General features: G+C 35.0%; 1 long non-coding RNA gene across 1 annotated transcript; it reads left to right on the top strand.

Annotated features, from left to right (window-relative positions):
- Positions 1–144: 144 nt before the first annotated feature.
- On the top strand, positions 145–19,450 carry LOC116567057. Its single transcript, XR_004276095.1, has 3 exons — positions 145–217; positions 16,063–16,069; positions 19,441–19,450. It is a non-coding gene; the product is annotated as an uncharacterized LOC116567057 (long non-coding RNA).
- Positions 19,451–22,603: the final 3,153 nt, after the last annotated feature.

The raw sequence follows: 22,603 nt of genomic DNA, 5'->3' as shown, positions 1-22,603 counted from the left end.
ATTCATGATCGAATATTTTTCTTTCCCTCTTCTTTTCAGCTCTATTACTTCCCAAAATTTTATCATCTATATCATTTTCCCAGCTAGTACCCTTATGATTATTGCCTTAAATTCTGGATCAGGCATAGTACTTAGATTCCTGGCTGTAACCTTTTCTTATTATTTCTTTTGAGATGAATTTCTCTGTCTTGGGATTTTGTCTAGGTCTCAGTCTTCTGTGTGTTAGTTAAGAAAGCCTGTTATGTTTTATGCTCCTGAGAGTAATGGCTATATTAAGAAGAGGTCATATATTATCCAGGGCTTGACATTTCAGGAGGTGTCTCTGGTATATGCTGTGTGCACTCTGCTTCTGTGTTTTGGCTGCTCTTTTGCTCAGGTCAGTCCTCTGCAGTTTCTCCTCGCCTGTGGGGAGAGTTTGGACTTGAGTGAAGCAAGTTTTAACTAGGTGTGCTCTGGTTGGCTTGTTAAAAGAGACCTGATGCTATTTCCACTAGAGCTGAAGCTTTGTAGAACTCTATGATCAGTAGTGGTGCATGAAAGCTGTGTGTGTGTATGCATGTGTGTATGCTGGTCTTCTGGGGAGGGGTCTACTGCACTCGTTCTCAGATACACTGGCCAAGAAAAGCAGCACTTGCAGAGCTCAGAGGGGGCAGAGCTTGGTGTAAGTGGTTTTTGCTACCACTGTTAGCACTTGCTGACACTGAAGTTAATTTATGCTGAGGGGCTAGGGAGGGAAATGATACCTGCTAGCTTCCTTGTCCCTGGAGAGGCAATGCCACCTCACTCAGATATGCTCTAAGAAGTGGTTATCATCTTTCCCAGTGCATCCCAGGGGATACCCAGATCATGCCAACTGCCCCTGAGCTATCTACCCTCCTTCTCCACAGGTGTACTGCAGTGCCCAGTGAGCTCCACACCTATCACATCACAGACCTCCAAAACCCCAGTCTTTGAGCCCTGTGGTTATAAAAACTCACAAAAATCAGCCCCTCTTTATTTTCCCAGTCAATGGCTTTGTGGAAGTGCTTTCCTTGTATGATTCCCTAAGTGCTCCTCTCTCTCACACTTCTCTCTGTCACCAGGGCTCCCTCATCACCACAGCATTGTGACCTGCTTCTTATACAAATCATGTCTCCACACCTCCTACCTTCCAAAATGTGGATTCTTCTCTCCCTCTAGTTATGCAGTTTGTTCTTTCAGTCCTCAGATTGACATCTTGGGTATTCAGAATGATTTGCTATTTATCTAGCTGAGTTTAAGGGACCAGACAAGCGTAGGGTCCTCCTACTACTATGCTATCTTAGTTTCTCCTCTGTAAAAGTTGTAATGGTTATGGTGATTGCAGAGGGATATGATTTCTTGTTGCTTTGATTTTTTTTTCCCCACGGGGAATAAAGGACATAGAGGAAAAAGTCTAATTGTCCAGTTAAATGTTAAATTATGTTTATTTTAACTTTAACCAAGTCATAATTAAAAAATGAGTCATCTAATAAAAATATTAGGCCACATATAGAGAAGGGAGAGACAGAATAAAAAGCTTTATCCTTGACTAAGCTCTTCCTTTTGTAAATAACCACAAACATCTCTTCAAATAAGCATAGCAAGATCCACCCCACTCAAGCAGCTGCTTTCTGAACTGTGCAGCTGTGCTGTCATCTGGGCTATTGGAAATTCTCAAAACTGTGATATTATAACCTATGAAAAGTTAATTCAAGCACTAGAGCAACTCCTCTGATTTCCGTCATGAGGAAAAAGTACCTGGCATTTGTATTTGTTTTTCAAAGATAAAATCTTTCCAGTGTTGTTTCAGATCATCAAAAGGTTTTAGCTATGAGTCTCCTAAACTTTCTGTTACTTAAGTAAGCAGATCACAGGTCAGCACATTTTCAAATACCTGTGTAGGTGTTACTTAGAGCTACATGGAGAATAGGAGACAAGTGGCATTATGGAACACTATGCATCACATAATCATTTCTTTTAAGTCCAAGTCCTTGGCCAAGAGAATCTTCGATCTCTCAGGACCATAAGCATATAACCAGAACCTTTGTTCAGCAGTTCACTCCTGCACAAACCAGAATATATGAGGAGACAAGAATATAAATATTCAAAAACCAGCCTCAAAAAGAGATATGAAAAATTCTTAAACATTTTTAAATCTTAAAACAAATACCTTGGCTCTGCTCATTTGGAACCAAGTGCTCTGTGCATCAGCTGTGAGTGAAGAACAACGGCACATCCACAATGGCACTTGGAGAGTGGAGCCTTTTCTAATTTCTTCCTTTTCAAGAACTGAACAGTTATATATTATTTTTTTTAAAAATAAACAAACCAACTCTAGGACTGGTGTTATAACAATTTATCTAAGAAAAGTGAGTAACTCAGCATCACTGTTTATTTTCCAATTAGGACTAAAGGTTTATGTAATGAGACTGGTTGAAAGCACATTAGATTCTCTCCTATGTGATACATTCAGAACCATTAGTTAACTGTTTTAAGTAAAAGTTGGTTGATGTGGACAATCAAAAATCGGTTAGTACTTCAGATATTTTTAAGGGATTTTATTTATTTATTTGAGAGAGAAAGATACGAGGAATTTGAGAGGCAGGGTAGGGGGTCATGGGAGGAAAGGAGGGGAAAATGAAACAAGATGGGACTGGGGAGGGAGACAAACCATAAGAGACTCTTAATCTTAGGAAACAAACTGAGGGCTTCTTTGGGGGAAGGTAGAGGGATAAGGTGGCTGGGCAATGGACACTGGGTAGGATATATGCTATGGTGAGTGCTGTGAATTGTGTAAGACTGATGATTCACAGACCTGTATCTCTGAAGAAAATAATACATTACATGTTAATTAAAAAGTGATGACTAAAATTTGCTTTAAGATACTCCAAAAGAAAAACACTGGCAGAGCAGAGATGGAATATAATTAGGAATGGTTGATAATTCTAGGTGAAGGATATATAAGTTAATGATAATACTTTACATGTGTGTATTATTAAAATTTTCCAAAATAAAATTTACAAAAAAGAGAAACAAGAACAACTTAGAAAATATTTATTTTAAGATCCCAATGGCCACATATCATTTAGGGATTTAAACATAATTTTTAATCAAAAGTTCAACTCTGCTTTCTGAAATCCCAACTATACATTAGGAAGTTAACCACAATTAAAAATTATGAGAATTTCAGTAGATGTTCATACACATCATCTTCTACTTGACTTCAAAGATTTTCCCAGATGATCCTGGAGATATCTATGACTGAATGGGAAATCTCAGGAAACTCTGAAGCTACAAAATAAACTCTTATTGGAGTGGGAAGTGTATAAACTATAGGATTCTAGTAAAGAAAATGATTTAGAAAAATAGGAAGTGAGTTTTTTTATTATTAACCAACTAGGATCAGTAACATTTTATAGCAGAAAAAGGAAATTTGCTCAAATAATAAAGTCTTCTGAAAACAGGTTAATAAATGTTATTAAACAACTCTCTTGTGCAAAGTAGGATTTTGTGAGGTAAAGTATGTGTATAATAGAATTCCTACTGTGAAATCAAGTTAGAGACCTAAGGGACAGGAAGATTTAACTATACAAAGCAGTAAAGTGCCCAAATATACACTAGGGATGATAATAAGTTTATTATGTGCTTGAGTAGTAGGGCCTATTCCATCCTTCAGAATGGTCCTTACCCTATCTTCTGATTTTAAGCAAGGTTCTTCAGGAAAACTAGTCATTCCACATAGACTCATGGTAAGAATTTACCTTCAGGAAAATTAGAAAATAAAGTCGTTTGTAAAATAACAAAGAAGGCACATGCAGTTACCTTATAATCATGATTTATGATTATAAGGTAATCATGAATGTAAATGAACAACCAAGGACTACCAGATCTTTATGTATGAGGAGAACCAACATTATACAAGACAAATATTCCTTCCTCCCCAAAAATAAATAAATAAAAATAAATAACAAGGACCTTGGTGGAAACAAATAGCAAGGCATAGAAGAAAAAATTTTAAGAGACAAAAGAAAATGTATAACTTACTTAGAGTTAGAAATTACATCCCCAATGTTAAAACAGAAAACAATGAAAAACAAATAGAGAATAAGAAAGAGCTTTTTTTAATGGCCAAATAAAATAAATGTTTAATAGGATGACTGGAAAATAAATTTAGTAATCTCCCAGAGTAAGAAGACAGACATGGATTATATTAAAAATAAGAAAAATGGAGAACTGATCCAAAAAATTCAATTAACAGAAACCTCAAAGAGTAAAAAGAAAATGGCAAGAAACATTTATCAAAGGAAATAATTTCAGGGTATAAGAATGAATCCTCAGATTGAAAGATCCACCAACTCTACATTGAAATTATTTCCAAAAAATATAAAAATATATACTTTAGTTACACCACACCATTATGAAATTTTATGCCAAGGATAAAGAGTAAATCCTAAACACAAAGAATAAGAATTAGATTGGTACCAGCCATCCCATCAGCAACATCACAGAACACTGGCAAACTAAGTGTATTAATGACCCAAAATAATGATCTCACCATATTGAACCCATTGCCTTATAACTTTATTGTTTTCTCTCATCTGACTCTGAGTTCAGCCATATGACTTGCTTTGACCAGTGAGTGTCAGTAAAAGAGATATGAAAAGGAACATGTGTATTTCCAGTCTTTCTTCTAGTCTTTCTCTGGGATCCCTGCCACTATTCTGAGAACATATTCAGGCTAACCTACTGGGAGGATAAGAGAGCAACCTGGAAAACAGCTGAGTCATTCTACATGAAGTCATCCTAGACAAGCCTACAGCTAGCCAATTTCCAAATATATGTGATCCCAGTTAAAATCAGCAGCTGCAAAACTGCTCTCAGCTGACCAAAGACTCATCTGGGACCCTAAGGGTACCCAGACAACTCAAGAGAATTGGGAGCAACAATAAATGGTTGGATTTGTTTAAGCTACTACATTTAGGATACCTTGTTATGCATTATGATTATGGCTTTAGATAACAGATAGAAAATAAAAGATCAATGCCCTCAAAACCCTGAGGGAAAGTTTGAAACCTCAAAGTCAGTACTTAACCAAACCATCAAACAAGAGTGAAAGATAAAAACCCTTAAAGCCCCCACCAAAAAATAAAAACCAACAAAAAACTTAGAACTAATGAATTCGGTAATGTTGCAAGATACAAAAATAGTATACAGAAACTAGTTGTGTTTCTATACACTAATAATGAACTATTAGAAAGAGTAATTAAGAAAAAATTCTACTTATAATTGCATCAAAAAGAAAAAAAAATACCTAAGAATAAATTTAACCAAGGAGTTAAAAGATCTGTATTTTGAAAACTATAATACACTGATGAAAGAAATTGAAGACAAATAAATGGAAAAATATTGTGCTTATGGATTGGAAAAATTGATATTGTTAAAATGTCCTTACAATCCAAAGCAGTCTACAATTCAATGTAATCTCTATCAAAATAACAACCATGTGTTTCACATAACTAGAACAAATAATTCTAAAACATGTATGGAACCACAAAAGACCTTGAATAGCCAAAACAATCCTGAGAAAAAAGAACTAAGCTGGAGATATCACAATACACATTTCAAGATACACTACAAAATGTTATGGTACTGGCACAAAAATAGACACATAGATCAACAGAACAGGATAGAGAGCCCAGAAATAAACCTAAAATTATATGGCCAATTAATCTATAACAAAGGAGGCAAGAATATACAATGAGAAAAGACAGTCTTTTCAATAAATAGTGTTGGAAAAACTGAACAGCTATGTGCGAAAGAATGAAACTGTACCACTTTCTCAGAACACCATACACAAAAATAAATTCAAAATGGATTAAAAACTTAAATGTGAGACCTGAAACCATAAAATACCTAGGAGAAAACATTGGCAGTAAGCTCTTAGACAATGGCCTTTGCAATAGGTTTTTGGATCTATCTCCTCAGGTAAAGACAATAAAAGTAAAAACATACATATAGGAATACATCCAACTAAAATGTTTTTTGCACAGTGAAGGAAACATCAACACAATGAAAAGGCAACATACTGAATGGGAGAAAATATTTGCAAATCATCTATCTGATAAGAGGCTGAGATCCAAAATATTTAAAGAATGTATACAACTCAATAGCAAAAAAAACAACAACAAAAAGACAAAAACAAAACAAAGAAAAAAAAAAACAAAACAAAAAAACAACCCCAAACAATCCAATTTAAAAATGGACCAAAGATCTTAATAGTCATTCTCCCAAAGAAGACATACAGATGGCCAACAGGTCCATGAAAAAAGACTCAGCATCATTAAGTATCAGAGAAATGCAAACCAAAACCACAATAAGGTATCACCCCATATATGTTAGAGTTGCTATTATCAAAAAACCCAAGATATAAGTATTGGCAAGGGTATGGAGAAAAGGGAACCCTCATGCACTGTTGATGGGAATGTAAATTGGTGTAACCACTGTGGAAAACAATATGGAGTTTCCTCAAAAAGTTAAAAATGAAACTACCAAAAAATCTAGCAATTCCACTTCTAGGTATTTATCCAAAGAAAATGAAAACACTAATTCGAAAAGACACATCCATTCCTATGTTCACTGCAACATTACTTGCAATAACCAAGATATGGAAACAATTTCAATGTCCATCAATAAATGAATGGATAGAATAGGTGTGATATTGAGATAGACAGAGAGATAAAGATATGTCTATCTCAATATCACACCTATATATATGGATAGATAGAAATGTGATATATATGTGTGTATGTATATATATATGTTTATATATGTGTGTGTGTATATATATGCAATGAAATGTTACTCAACCATTGAAAAGAATGAAGTCTTGCCATTTGTGATAACATGGATGGACCTAGAGTGTATTATACAAAGAGAATAGGTTAGACAGAGACAAATACCAAATGATTTCACTTATATGTGCAATCTAAAAAGCAGAAACAGATTAATAAATATCGAAAAAAACTGGTGGTTGCCACAGGGGAGGGGGTTGGAAGGATGAGTGAAATAGGTAAAGGAGATTGAGAGGTACAATCTTCCAGTTATAAAATAAATAAGCCACAAGATAAAGTACAACATAGGAAATATAATCAATAATATTGTAACAATTTGTATAGTGAAAGATAGTTAATAAACAACAATGGAAAAGAATGGATAAATTGGACCTCATTAAAATTAGATAATTTTATTCTTCAGAAGACATTATCAAAAAAGTAAAGACAATCCACAAAAGAGAAAATCACATATCTACTATCACATATCCTTATCACAATCCACAATCACATATCCAGAATATATTTTCTCTAGAACATTTTTTAATTTCCTAAAACTCATCATTAAGACAACCCATTTAAAAAAAAAACAGACAAAGAATCTGAATAGATATTTTTCCAAATATCTTAAAATGTCCAAATAAGTTTAAAAAATGCTCAGTGTCACCAGTTATTATGGAAAGTCTCACACAATATTACTTTACACCCAGTAGGATGGCTATGACTGAAAAAAAGGAAAATAACAAGTATTAGTGAAGATGCAAAGAAATTGGAACCTTCATACATTGCTGGAGGGAATGTAAAATGATGCAGCTGTTTTGGAAAACAGTTACCATTATTCCAAGTTTAAAAGTAGAGTTATTATATTCTTAGCAAGTCCATTCCTGGGTACATACCCAAAAGAAACTAACATCTATGTACACACCAAAACTTGTACAAACATTGATAGGAACAATATTCATAATAGCCAAAAAAAAAACAGATTTCCATAAACTTATGAACATAACACTAAATGTGGTATTCCATCTATATGATGAAATATTAATTAGCCACAAAAAATGAATGATCCATGCTATAATACAGATGAACCTGTGACAGCATGGATAAAAGATAATGCTAAGTCAAAAAATCCAAATGCAAAAGCACACATATTGTATGATTCTATTTATGTGAAAAGTTCAAAAATAGACAAATCCAGGGCACCTGGGTGGCTCAGTGGGTTAAGCTTCTGCTTTTGGCTCAGGTCATGAACTGAGGGTCCTGGGATCTAGCCCCGCCTGCACTGGGCTCTCTGTTCAGCAGGGAGCCTGCTTCATCCTCCCCCTCGCCTGCCTCTCTGCCTACTTGTGATTTCTGTCTGTCAAACAAATAAATAAAATCTTGAAGAAAAGAAAAAAAAAAAAAACCCAGGTCCTATGTTTAAAAAAAAAAAAAAAAAACAGACAAATCCAAGACAAAGTAGATTAATGGTTGCCAGGGTCTGAAGTAAAGAGCAATGTGGAATGACTACGAAAGGTATTTCTTTTTGGTGTGATAAAAGTATCACTAAGCTCCCTCCCCCCAAAAAGGTTAAATTCTAAATATACAGAAAACAGAAATGGGAAATTATGTTAAACAATTGGTAATGTAAAAGAGGAGAGAATTCAAGATTTCTGTTTTTCAGTTCATTATGTAAGGAGCTTGGAAGTCACCACTCTATTCTAACAAGTACAAAGCAAAACAATTTAAAGAATCAACTACTCTTCTTAGATCCACAAGAGAACTGAGGACACAAAACAAACCGCCCCCCCCCCAATTACAGAGATCAACAAATGAATTCAGAAAACCACAAATTACTGGAGCAGACACAAGCTGAAATCTCTACAGGAACAATTACTGAGCTTAGAAAATCAGAACTATAACTGGTGAACTGCTGGAAGTTCAGAGTAGAAACATTTGAGAGTAAAAAAAGTTCCAGGAGGATCCAGTCACATGGTCATACTTTTATGAGTTTTAACTCTAGACATTGACCAGGTTCTTACAGTAAATATATACCAGAATACTCTGTTTTTCTTAACAAGGTCTGCCCTCCATGAAGAATTCCCATCAAAATCAACCAAAGCAGGCCAACATAAAGACATATTGTAATTTCATTAAACATATTACAAAATATAGTGACAAAGAAAAAGTCTTAAAAGTAGTTCTTAACTTACAAGGGAAAACCCCGAAGGCCAGCTGGATATTTCTCAACAGAAACTTGCCAAATCAGAAGGAAATGGCATGCTATCTATATTCAATATGCTGAATGTGAAATATCTGCACCCAAGAATATTCTATCCAACAAGGCTATCATTCAGAATAGAAGGTGAGATAAAATTTCCCACACAAAAATTAAAAGAGTTTCTGATCACTAAACCAGCCCTGCAAGAAATATTAAAGGGGCTCTTTGAGTACAAAGGAGAGATCTAAAGTAACAAAGACAAGAAAGGACAAAGAAAGAAAATCTTCAGAAACAATAAAACAAGTAATAAAATGGCAACAGATATGTATCTATCAATAATTACTTTGAATGTAAATAAACCAATCAAAAGATACGCAGTGTCAGAATGGATTTAAAAAAATAAACTCCCCCCCCAAAATTTAAAAAGTAAGATTCTTCTATATACTGCTCACAAGAGACTTATTTTAGACCTAAAGACATCTGCAGACTGAAAGTGAGGGGGTAGAGAAAGTTTTTCATGCAAATGGATGTCAAAAGAAAGCCAGACTAGTAATACTTATATCAGACTTTATATCAAACTTTAAAACAAAGACTTATATCAGACTTTAAAAGAAAGACTGTAGTAAGAGACAAAGAAAGGCATTCTGTAATCATAAAGGGGACAATCCAACAAAAAGATATAACAATTATAAATATTTATGCACATAAAGAGGCAGCACCCAAATAAATATTTTTAAAAATACTAACAAATATGAAGGAATTAGTTAATAATAACATCATAAAAGTAGGATTTTAATACCCCACTTACACCAATGGACAGATCATCTAAACAAAAAATAAACAAGGAAACAATGGTTTTTAATGACACACTGGACCAGATGGACTTAATAGATATATTCAGAACATTCCATCCTAAAACAGCAGGATACACATTCTTCCCAAGTGCACATGGGACATTCTCCAGAATAGATCACATATTAGGTCACAAAACAGGCCTCAACAAATACAAAAAGATTAAAATCATACCACGAACCTTGTCTGACAACAATGCTATGAAACTAGAAATCAACCACAAGAAAAAACATGGAAAGACCACAAATACATGGAGGTTAAACAACAACCCACTAAACAATGCATGGGTCAATGAGGAAATCCCCAGGAATTTTAAAAATACATGGAAACAAATGAAAATGAAAACACAAAGTTCAAAACCTTTGGGAGCAACAAAAGTGGTCCCAAGAGGGAAGAATATAGTAATACAATCCTGCCTCAATTGGCAAGAAAAATCTCAAATATACAACCTAGCCATATTCCTGAAGGAGGCAGAAGAAGAGCAACAAATGAAGACTAAATCCAGAAGGAAGGAAATGATAAAGATCAGAACAGAAATAAATGATATAGAAACTTAAAAACAATGGAACATCAATGGAAACAGCAAGTGGTTCCTTGAAAAATAAAATAAAATTGATACACCTCTAGGGGCACCTGGGTGGCTTTGTAGGTTAAGTATCTGATTCTTGGTTTTGATTCAGGTCATTATCCTACATTTGTGAGACTGAGCCCCACATTGGGCTTAATGATGGGCATGGAACATGCTTAAGATTCTCTCCTCTCCCTCAGACCCTCCCCACCCCTATCACTCTCCCTATCTTAAAAATAAAATAAAATAAGAGATAAACCTCTAGCCAGACTTACCAAGAAGAGAAATGACCCAAATAAATAAAATCACAAAGGAGAAATAACAGCCAAAACTGAAATACAGTTATAAGAGAATATTCTGGAAAACTACATGTCAACCAATTGGACAACCTGGGAGAAATAGATAAATTTATAGACACATATAAACCACCAAAACTGAAACAGGAAGAAATAGAAAACTTGAGTAGACTGATAACTAGCAAAAAAAAAAAAAAAAAAAAAAAAAAAAAAAAAAAATGGCATCAGTAATCAAAAACTCCCAACAAACAAAAGTACAGGGCCAGATGGATTGTCAGGGGAATTCTACCAAACATTTAAAAAAGAGTTAATACCTATTCTTTTCAAACTATTCCAAAACACAGAAAAGGAAAGAAAACTTCCAAACTCACTCTTTGAGACCAGCATTACCCTGATACCAAAACCAGATAAAGACTACACTAAAAGAGAGAAATACAGGCCATATCCTTAATGAACATGGAAGCAACAATTCTCAATAAAATACTAACAGACCAAATCCAACAATACATTTTAAAAAATCATTCACTATGATCAGGTGGGATTTATCCCCAGGTGATAAGCATGATTTAATATTCACTAATCAGTCAAGATGATATGCCACATTAATAAAAGATTATGAACCATATGATTATTTCAATAGATGCAGAAAAAGCATTTGACAAAGTACAACATCAATTCATGATAAAAACCCTCAACAAAGTAGATTTACAACGAACATACTTCAATCTCATAAAGGTCATATACAAAAAATTCACAGCTAATATCACCCTCAATGGGGAAAAACTGAGAGCTTTTCTCCTATGATCAAGAAAAAGACAGGGATGTCTACTCTCATCACTGTTATTTAACATAGTACTGGGAGTCCTAGACAGCCATCAGACAACACAAAGAAACAAAAGGCATCCAAATTGCCAAGGAAGACTCACACTTTCACTATTTGCAGACAACATGATACTCTATGTACAAAACCCAAAAGACTCCACCAAAAAATTGCTAGAACTGATACATGAATTCAAAAAGTCACAGGATATAAAATTGATGTACAGGAATCTGTTGCATTTCTCTACACTGATAGGGAAGAAGTAGGAAGAAAGTTAAGGAATCAATCCCATTTACAATTGTACCCAAAACTATAAGATACCTGGGAATAAACTTAACCAAAGAGGTAAAAGATCTGTCTTCTGCAAACTATACAACATTTATGAAAGAAATTGAAGAGGACAGAAAGAAATGGAAAGACATTCCATGCTTATGGATCAGAAAAAGAAGTATTGTTAAGTGTCCATGCCACCCAAAACAATCTATACATTTAACACAATCCCTATCAAAACAACACCAGCATTTCTCACAAAGCTAGAACAAGCAACCCTAAAATTTGTATGGAACCACAAACGACCCTGAATAGCTGAAGGAATCTAGAAAAAGAAAAGCAAAGCTGGAGGCATCATGATTCCAGACTTCAAGCTATATTACAAAGCTGTAGTCATCAAGACAATATGGTACTGATGCAAAAAAGGACACATAGATCAACAGAACAGAGTAGAAACTCAGAAATGGACCCACAACTATGTGATAACTAATCTTCAACAAAGCAGGAAAGAACAAAGCAGGAAAGAACAGGAAAAAGACAGTCTTTTCAACAAATGGTGCTGGGAAAACCGGACAACAACATTCAGAAGAATGAAACTGGACCACTTTCTTATACCATAAACAAAAACAAATAAAAAATGGATGAAAGACAGGAGAACACTGGTAGTAACCTTTTTGAGATCAGCTGTAGCAGCCTCCTTTTACATAAGTCTCCTGAGGCAAGGGAAACAAAAGTGAAAATAAAACTATTGGAACTTGATCAAAATAAAAAGCTTTCAGAGCAGGGCACCTGGGTGGCTCAGTTGGTTAAAGCCTCTGCCTTCGGCTCAGGTCATGACCCCAGAGTCCTGGGATTGAGCCCCACATGGGGCTCTCTGCTCAGCAGGAAGCCTGCTTTCTCCCCTCTCTCTCTGCCTGCCTCTCTGCCTACTTGTGATCTCTGTCTGTCAAATAAATAAAGAAAATCTTTTAAAAAAATTTCTTCATAGAGAAAGAAAATCATGTGTCAGAAATTCAGGTCCACATAAAAAAGGAAGAGCATCAGAGAACAAATAAATTAAAGTAAAATAAAAATTTTTATTTTTAATTGATCTAACAGATAATATTTCCTTAAAAAAAAACAAGAGCAACAATATATTCAATCATGTACATTTATGTATATATTGTATGCATGCTTATGTCTGATTATAAACAAGTGAAATGAATGACAGCAATGATACAAAGGATGAGAGGGAGGAATTAGGATTATTATTATTTTTTTGTTATAAAATATACTATCCATGAAGCAACGAGTATCATTTGAGACATGGATTAATTGTAAATGTTTATTGCAAACTCTAGGGCAACTACTAAAAATAAAAGAGGAAGGAAGGAAGGGAGGAAGGGAAGAAGGGAGGGAGGGAGAAAAAGAGAAAAAAGAAAAGCTATGTAACTGATATACTAAGAAAGGAGAGAAAATGAAATTTTATTAAATTCTCAGTTAAAATGACAAAAGGCAGAAAATGGAAGACAATAATGAGAGTAAAGGGAAAGAACAGTAATTCAAAGAGCTAGCTAATATGGGACATATTAATCCAAATATATATAATCAATTTGAACATCAATGGCCTAAATAAACCAATTTTAAGATAGAGATTGTCACAGTGGATTAAAAAACTAGACCCAATTATATATTGTCTACAAAAAAACTCCTTTAAATATAAAGACACATACAGATGGGGATAATGACATTGAATCTAGGGAGAAAGAAATGCAATGGGGACCAACTTCTGGATATATCTATAATAAGATTACAATAGTATAGGCAATATTTGTTGATTATAAACTTTTAGAGATAAATACAAAACTTGAAAATGATTGTAGAGAAGAGATAGTCTCATTTTACAAAGAGGAGATCAAGAAATAATATAAAGAGTTAAAGGACAAGAAACAGATGCTTAGATGGGTTAAATTTTAAAAAAGGAAGTAAAGTTACACATATAAATATCAGAACATCAAAAGAAGAAGGGTAAAAAAAAAATCAAAAGATTTATTTTTTATATTGGGAGTCAACAGCCATGAAGTTTTTTGATCAATTAATAAATACAAGTGTAAGTACATCATCTACAGTTTTCAAAGAGACCACTAGGAGAACAAAATACAGTTAAAGTGTATTTCCTCTGAGAATGGAAGTGCAGGTGGGAAAGGGAGAGGCAGAAAACTATTGCTTCTCAGAAGTTGTTTTCTATTGATATGATGCCACGTACTTGAATTAGTTTATAAAAGGGGTTAGTTAGGAACTTTACAACTCACTGGACTGGTGACAAAGGAAAAAGGAATGAAGGCTAACCTTGTGTGAGCCCAAATAATTGGGAAGGTGAGGACACCTGGGTGGTTTAGTCAGTTAAGCATCCGCCTTCTGCTAAGGTCATGATCCCAGGGTTCTGGAATCAAGTCCCACATCAGGATCCTTGCTCAGTGGGAAGCCTGCTTCTCCATTGCCTGTGCTCCCCCTGCTTGTGCTCTCTCTCTCTCCGACAAATAAATAAATAAAATCTTATAAAAATGTAAAAAAATAATAACAATTAGGAAACTTATCTCACAGGAAAAAAAACAACCAAAAAAAAACCCAAGACAGGAAATTGGTAACTGGTCTGAGGGAGGAAGATAAGGACACTAGGAAATGCAAAGATAAGTAAGTGAAAATAATCTGAGGTAAAATATGATCTTGAAAGGCATAAATCTAAGAGGTGAACTGATACCGCAAAAGTTCGAGAACAACAACAACAAAAAGTTTTGAATCATCTCAGTTAAACTTAAAACACCTGTAGAGAAAGGGTAGCAAGGGGAAAATGAGAGAAAAATATCATTGTGTAATGGGGTCCAAAGAATGAGAACGTTCACCAAAATGTGTTCACAATTATAAACACAGACTTATCAATTATAATAAAAAGAGAAGAAATTGCAAAGTTGCCTGTGGCATTCACAGATAATACCCAAAATAGGCACATGGAAACTGAAAGCTGATCCATGGCTTTCCTCACTATTTATAATTGACTCTTTACTAACATAACTGAAAAAAATATTGCTATTTATGATTTTAACTGCACAACACTTATAAAAAAATGTTCTGCCAACTCTATTCTATTCTAAATATTACTCATCCATTGTGACCTGCTCCAAAAACATATCTTTTGGGAGAAAGAATACATGCAATCACAAAAAGCTTAAAGCCAATTTTTCTTCAAACCCAGCAATGTAACCATTGGGAATTACATCAGACAGCATTGTTATGAAAACAATTTGGCAATATTCACATTTTGCTTATTTGTAAATGAAATTTTGTGCGTTGTTCACCTTGGATCTCCAGAGAGAAAGCATGCTATGACAAGTGTCATGGAGCTAGTATTGAAAGAATGCTTACTAGGGGAAAGATCTCAAGTTACAATCTAAAGGTTGAAAAAATATGCATTTGAAAAGGAAATCAATGGGCCTTGTGCATAAATTATAAACGCATATATTTTTGTTTCTCAATGATAGTATCAAAACCTCCCCATTTGCTTCATCAGTCTAAGCTGCTTCAGTTTAAAACTCTACCATGCACATCCCCCTCCAGCTATTGTCTTCTCTCTTCTCTCTATAATGGTCACATATATTCAGAGATACTTAAAGTGGTCTTCACTTTCGTACTTCCAACTTTTCCCATTTTTTCCCCATCACTCTGTCCAAGAAGCTCTTGCTAAAGTCAAGACTGTGATGTTTCAGTGTTCTCTCTACTTCATGTTACCCTACATTCGATATTGTGAATCAGTGCCTTCATTCTTGAAACACTTCCTTGCCCTTGTTTCCAAGATAGAGCTCTCTTTCTGTCCACCTTGCAGGAACATAATAATCTACCAGGTTGGTTTGTTTTGTTTTGTTTTGTTTTTATAAGCTTATAAGCCCAGGTTTCAATTACCCACTTATTATTATATTTTTTATAAGCTTATAAGCCCAGGTTTCAATTACCCACTTATTACCCACCCATATGTACAAACAACTCCTCAACATTTATTCTTGAATGTCTGGGGCATCTCAATCGATCTCATAATACTTACCTCTGAACCTGATTTTCTTGGTTTCCTCTATCAATGAATAGACTCACAATCAAAATATGCAAGCCAACAAGACTTGAAATTGTCTTTGATACCTCCTATATTCAATTTGCCTTTGATTTTGTTCTCCACACATCTCTTGAATCCATATTAGTCTCTGTGTCCACTATCACCCACTAGTCCAGGCTGCCTATTATCTGAACTATGGCACCCGTATCCTAATAAGACTTTCCACGTTCACCTGAGACTCCTTCCAAACTATTTTTCCCTATTGCAGGCAAAGACACCTTTAACAAATAATAATCTGATCTTGCACAAATCCTAATTCTACCAACCTCCTTCTTAAACACCTTCAATGTCTTCTCATTGTTCCTAGGCTACAGCTCAAAATCCTTAGCATGGTCTACCAGCCTTTGCATGCTCTGGTCCCTGTCTGTTCCTCAGGCTCACTTCCCACAACTCTCCTCTCTCACTAATTAAGCTCTGCCAACTGACATTCTAATTCTTCAAATAGTTCATGCTCCCCTCACTGCCACCCCACTTTAGTACCTTTGCAAATGTCTTCCCTTCCCCCAGTCCTGTTCACTCAGTTATCTACTGATTCTTCAGCTTTCCTCAACCACTACCTTTATAGAAAAGCATCTCTTGGCTTCCAAAGCTGAGTTGGGTTCTTTTCCTATCTGCACTTATAGGCTGTTCCTTTCTTTCAGCATTCATCTCAGTTTGTAATTACACATTCAATCATGTAGTACTTTTATGAATGCCATTCTTGCCCATTAGTCTGTGAGCTCTATGATGTCAGGAGCCATATCATTTTTGCTTGCCCTCCTATATCCAGATTCTAGCTATATAGTACTCAATAAATGAATGAATAAATGAATAAATAGCATATTTCTTTTAAAAAATAAGCATGTGGCTCATAAGTCAATTCCTCATGCCAGTTCATACCTAATTTTCCCCAATTTTTTAGCTTCAATGTGTTATTTTTTTTCTTATGTATCATGGCCATAAAGATTGTTCACAAAACTGAAATGTTATAGTCCTCGTAAATATATTATCTTAATTTCAGATCAACAGAGAATAGTAATGACATAAATACAGATTTTTCATACCTAATAATTTTAGATAATTCCAAAGAGATCCTAGACTAAGGGCCTGTTAATGCCCTTAGATAATGTCAAAGTGCTAGACCAAGCGCCTGTTTGTATGACATTCAGAGATGTGGGTAATTTTAGTGGTCCTTGTTCTGGTGCTATTTCATAGAATTCAGATGAGTATTGGAGGTCAGATCTTTTTAACCTGGGTTGGAAGGAGGGATAAAAACTTTTTGCCTCCTTCTAGATTCTCTCCATTGACCTCTCATGATGGTTCTTTGTTTTTACTATTTTGCTACTTAATGTTATTCTAACTTGGATGAAAAGATAACTTGTGGGGTATCACCGATCCCTATGACTGAGTGGAATCTAAGTGCCCCAAACTGACTTTCCCATGCCCATGTTCCCACCAGGGGTGATAGGCAACAGTAATTGCTCAATGGGGCAGAGGAGCAAGTGGCTGAGAACCCAATATGGTGATGCAAGCAGGCAGGGAAGTGGCAGGAAGTGGGATCTCCCATGAATCAAAGCTCCAAGCCCCCAGTGCAGATTCCATTCTGCCATCAGACTTTACTTATAAAACACAAATTCAAAGATAAATTACTAAGAATTTAGGATGGTAATAACTGAGCATTAAACTCTGAGTTCAGAGTTTACCTTGGAGTATGGGTACTGTGCAACTGCCCTGGTCACACACCCACGAAGATGACCTTGCCCAGGTGAGATAGTCAGTAGCCTAATTCAACATTATGAATTAGGTTGTAACACAAAGGGAGATTGTAGTACAGTGGACCCTCAAACAATCAAATATCACCATCTGCAGCTGTATGCCCACTGGTGCTTCCCATCACAGGATGAGATTTGCGCCTTCTCCCACAAATGTTGTGAATCTCTGCTGAGTAGACTAACTGTACTAACTTCATTTTGTATCCCTCAGACGGGTGTATCTCGTGTAATTTACCTAAAATTTCTTATTGCCTACTACTTCTCAAGTCCAACAGACATACAGCCAAGAACCCATTTATTTAAGAATTCATCTAGAGCATAAGCTCTTTCAGGGCAGGAATGATCATCTTCTGATCTACAGCAATTTACAATACTTTGGTAAGTTAGTGCTTAGTAAGTGTTTCTTCAGTTAAAATAATAACCCTCTACTGCTCTTCAAGTTACTCTGTTTCTAAAATAAAAGTCAACTTTTTAAAAGTGGTTGTAGCTAAAATTGTCAAATTAATCCCTTTGGTGTGTGTACACACACAGTCTTAATTCCATACATTTGTTCTCACAGATTCAATGCGGCTTTCAGGACCAATCCAACAAATAAATAGATTGGAAATTCACACAAAGTTATTGTCTTAACCAAAAATTAATCTATTTCAAGGAAGCCCTAGTTAAAATGGAAAAAAACAACAAAAAACCTAAAACAAGATTTACAAGGAATCTTTAAATAATGTGGAGAAGAGCTTGAATTTGTGGTATAAATAAAGGTAAAACCAAGAGGAAACAATATAATACTTGCAAGGCTTCAAAATAAGAACATGTACTTACATGAAGTAACAAGATTGGAAGGAAACATTACCCAATAATATTAGTATTTAAATCTTTGTGTTTACGATTATGAGGGATTTGCAGCATTTTCTATTTATTTTGTGTATTCATTAAACTTTCTCTCCCACAGTGAGCATTTGCTCATTTTATAATCAGAAAAAAAAAGTATGAAAAACAAATCTGAAAAATTAGCTTCAATTATTTAACCCATAGTTAAAATTACTTTTTAATAACAGAAGTTTTCCATATCAATATTATGGAACTCCAATATAGTAAAAAAAAATTAGCGCAGAAAGGATTCCTTAGGCAATTTAAATCTTCATCACAGGCAGAAAATTCTTCATTCTTTGGAAGTGTTCCTCAAATGCCAACCAGAATCTCACTAATTTAAATCCAACCCCATTTATTGTTGTAAAATAGACATGTGAGGTGGCCTTTTATCCCATGTCTCTGATTCATATTGCATTCATTATTTAAGTAATTCTCAGTTAGGCCTCAGTAACAAATAAATCCTGAAATCTCAGCAGCTTAACTACAGTGGTTTATTTTTCACTCATGTCAATTCGTACACAACAGCTGGCCAAGCGGTGACTCAGAGGCCCAGGCCCCTCGATGTTGAAACTCCACCATCTTACACTTCTTCACTTCCAATTACATAGAAAAAAGGGAGAGAGAGACGGTGGAGACACTTGGTTCTTAACTGCCCTGGCCCAGAAAACATCTTTTTACATATATATGCCTGGAATAGTCACAAGGTTCCAACCTAAGTGGAGAGGAGCCTGAGAGATGTTAATAAGTACAAGAATATTTGGTTATTGTCTCTCACAATATTTTATTTTAAAATTTCAAGTAAATTTAAAGAAGGATTTAAGATTTATCACAATGGGATGAAGGTTAAGAAAGGTTATAAAACACTATATTAGCAGAAGCTAACTTTTTTCAAAAGATTAATGAACTTGAAAACATTCTAAGAGGATATGACAAGACAAATCATTGATATGAAGTGGGGTTGAGGATGAGATTAAATAGAGCTGAAACAATACCCTAATATATCCTGGAACTCTACTCACCACCCTTTGATTTTCAGAGCTTCTACATTGAGACAGGCAAATGGGGCTTTTAAAATGTCCCAGAACTAGAAAGCTGCCATAACTTAGTGGAAGACTTGATTTGATTTATGCTGCTTACAATAAAATTTCAAAGAGATACATGCCAATGGTTCCTAAGTGTCATATAAACACAACTTCATGTAAACATCAGCCTGGAACTCTACCACCTTACACAAAGCTAGTAGATATTCAGCAGAGCAAAACAGCAAAGGACTATCCTCAAGTCTTCACAACTGAGGATAACTTTGCTCATTTTTCTACTTATTTAGTAAAGTACTCATTTATTGTTTCTACTTTCAGATAGCAACATATGCTCTCCATGGTTTTGCACATCAATTTAGATTTCTCAAGAACACTATACATTTAAGGGAAAGACTATTTTTCACTGATGTACAACGTGCCTAGAGTGTGCTTTGTATACTCTTCTGTTGTTTATAAATGTGATGATTCACTTATAAATATAATTACTAAAATCAATGGGAGATACACTTGAAATGTGATTCTACTAATATATGTGCATGAAATAATTTTTTAAATGTGGCCTCATGTTAACACTTGGATTTAGTATGTTAGCACCAAAAAGTACAATTAGTTGGTTCCATATCATATTTTACAATAAATGGCCAAGACAGCTTTAAGTTTAAACCAATGTTCAGAAATTTGTGTAGGATAATCCTTGTTCCTCCACTTTAACAATAAGGAAGGAAGGATGGAAAGAAAAGAAAACATCTGTTTTGAAGTATTTAAAAAACATTTTGGGGGCGCCTGGGTGGCTCAGTGGGTTAAGCCACTGCCTTCGGCTTGGGTCGTGGTCCCAGGGTCCTGGGATCGAGTCCCGCATCGGGCTCTCTGCTGAGCAGGGAGCCTGCTTCCTCTTCTCTCTCTCTCTGCCTGCCTCTCTGCCTACTTGTGATTTCTCTCTGTAAAAACAAACAACCAATCAAACAAAAAAACATTTTGTACTCTCTTTAGATCATGGATATTCAATTTTATTTATCATTCTCAATGGTTTTATACCATATAGATGCCATATAGATGGCAAGCAATTCTTATTTGTTATTAAATGGACAATATGAAATCAGTAGTTTTATTCATTAGAGGATGGAACTTCTGATTAAATAATTTGTTTGTCTCTTATTACCTTACTGGCTTCTTCTCTGAAAAAGAATGAATCATCAGTTTAACTCATTAAGAAATCTCTAGGAAAGTTCACAAGTTCAAATAGCATTTAAACCCAAAATGCTCAAAGATGTAAAGTCACTTCAGCAAATGTTTTAACAATCTTATCTTGGTTCAGAGTGACTCCTAAACTATCATATGAATGAATAAAACTATCATATGAATGAATAAATGAATGAATGAATGAATGAATGAATGACTTGATACCTCATTTCAACTCCCTTATCTGGGACATATGGCTAACACAAATTAGACTTCCATTCAGGGAAATTAAATGGACATGATTTGCTAAGAGCCTTGCTTCTGTTGTTTCTTCTAGTAGAATATGGCAGACAGTAAGATTTGCTACTAAAAACAACTTCAGAGACTTTTGACTCCACCATTTCCCCAGCACTAGCAGTCCTGCAGGTCTTGTTTTACTCTTCCAGAACAAGTGAATGTGCTGCTCAGAACAGTCTTTACACTGCTGAACTTTTCATACATGTGTGGCAGAATTAAGAGCTTCTCTGACATCCAAAAAGCAGAGGGGGCTTGGGCCATTTACATTATCATTATATTTTAAGTGTCTGTTTACTAGTCTGTCTCCTATGTTAAACAGTAAGCAACGTAAGAGAGTTCCTGCTAAGTATCACTGTGTTGTGTTTCCAGTATATATCTCAACACTGGCAAATGTTCAATTCAGTTAAAAAAAAAAAAAAAAAAAAGATGTTCACGGAACACTAAACTTCAACTAAATCAATATATTCAGGAGCGATGGGGCAGATTCTAATTTGTATAATTAGGTTATTTGGAGACTTTCTTCCTTCTTTTCAAATTCTTTCCAAATGCCAATAATCCAACAAAAGGACCTCCTAGTATCCTTGGCATTAGCTAATGAAAAATAGAAAAGATTAGCTCAAATAAACCATTGCCATGAATTCTAACTGCCTGAAGAAAACTAAAAGGAACTTAAAAGGCTTAGAAATTTTATGTAAATTATTTTCCTTAAAAAAAAAAAAAAAACTGCTAATACTAGTGACAAGCTTCAGCAATTCTTTGATGCTAAAATCCCACTCATATTTGCAAACCAAATTTAGTTTTTGGATTGCAGTCCTCTCTCTCATTGCTCTCTTATTTCCCTTTCCTGTCACCAACTTTCCAAGAGGGGTCAAGATTTCTGTTTTGAAGTTTACTGTGTAAAAAGCTAAGTTTAGGGACTCCTGGGTGGCTCAGTTGGTTAAGCCGCTGCCTTTGGCTCAGGTCATGATCCCAGGGTCCAGGGATCAAGTCCCACATCGGGCTCCTTGCTCCACAGGGAGCCTGCTTCTCACTCTGCCTCTGCCTGCCACTCTGCCTGCTTGTGTGCTCTGTCTCTCTGACAAATAAGTAAATAAAAATCTTAAAAAAAAAAAAAAAAAAGCTAAGTCTAGGGATCTAGGAGCATTAAAAAAGCAAAGAAAGATAACAAAAAACAAACAAAACAAAGCAAAAAACCACCTGACACAGTCTGTCACTCAAAACAGGAAAGAAAAACTGAAGTCCATTAATCTATTCACTTTAAACATGTCCTTTAGTCAGGTTTCCACATATTTCGTACATATGTAATACATAATGCTATAAGATGTGAAATAAGATTAACAGACAGGATAGGAATTTTAAAAGAAAACAATTGTCCATAAGATATTTGACTGAAAATAAGGGGCATCACCTAGTAAGAAGTTATTGGAGTAGCAATGCCAATCTGGACTAGACTCTAAAACAGTGGTTACTGAATGCCACCCTGCATGAA

The sequence above is a fragment of the Mustela erminea genome, chromosome 1, assembly GCF_009829155.1.
Source record: "Mustela erminea isolate mMusErm1 chromosome 1, mMusErm1.Pri, whole genome shotgun sequence".
Classification (NCBI taxonomy): Eukaryota; Metazoa; Chordata; class Mammalia; order Carnivora; family Mustelidae; genus Mustela; species Mustela erminea.
The sequence above is the reverse complement of the archived record's forward strand: the minus strand, read 5'-3'. Positions and strand labels throughout refer to the sequence as shown.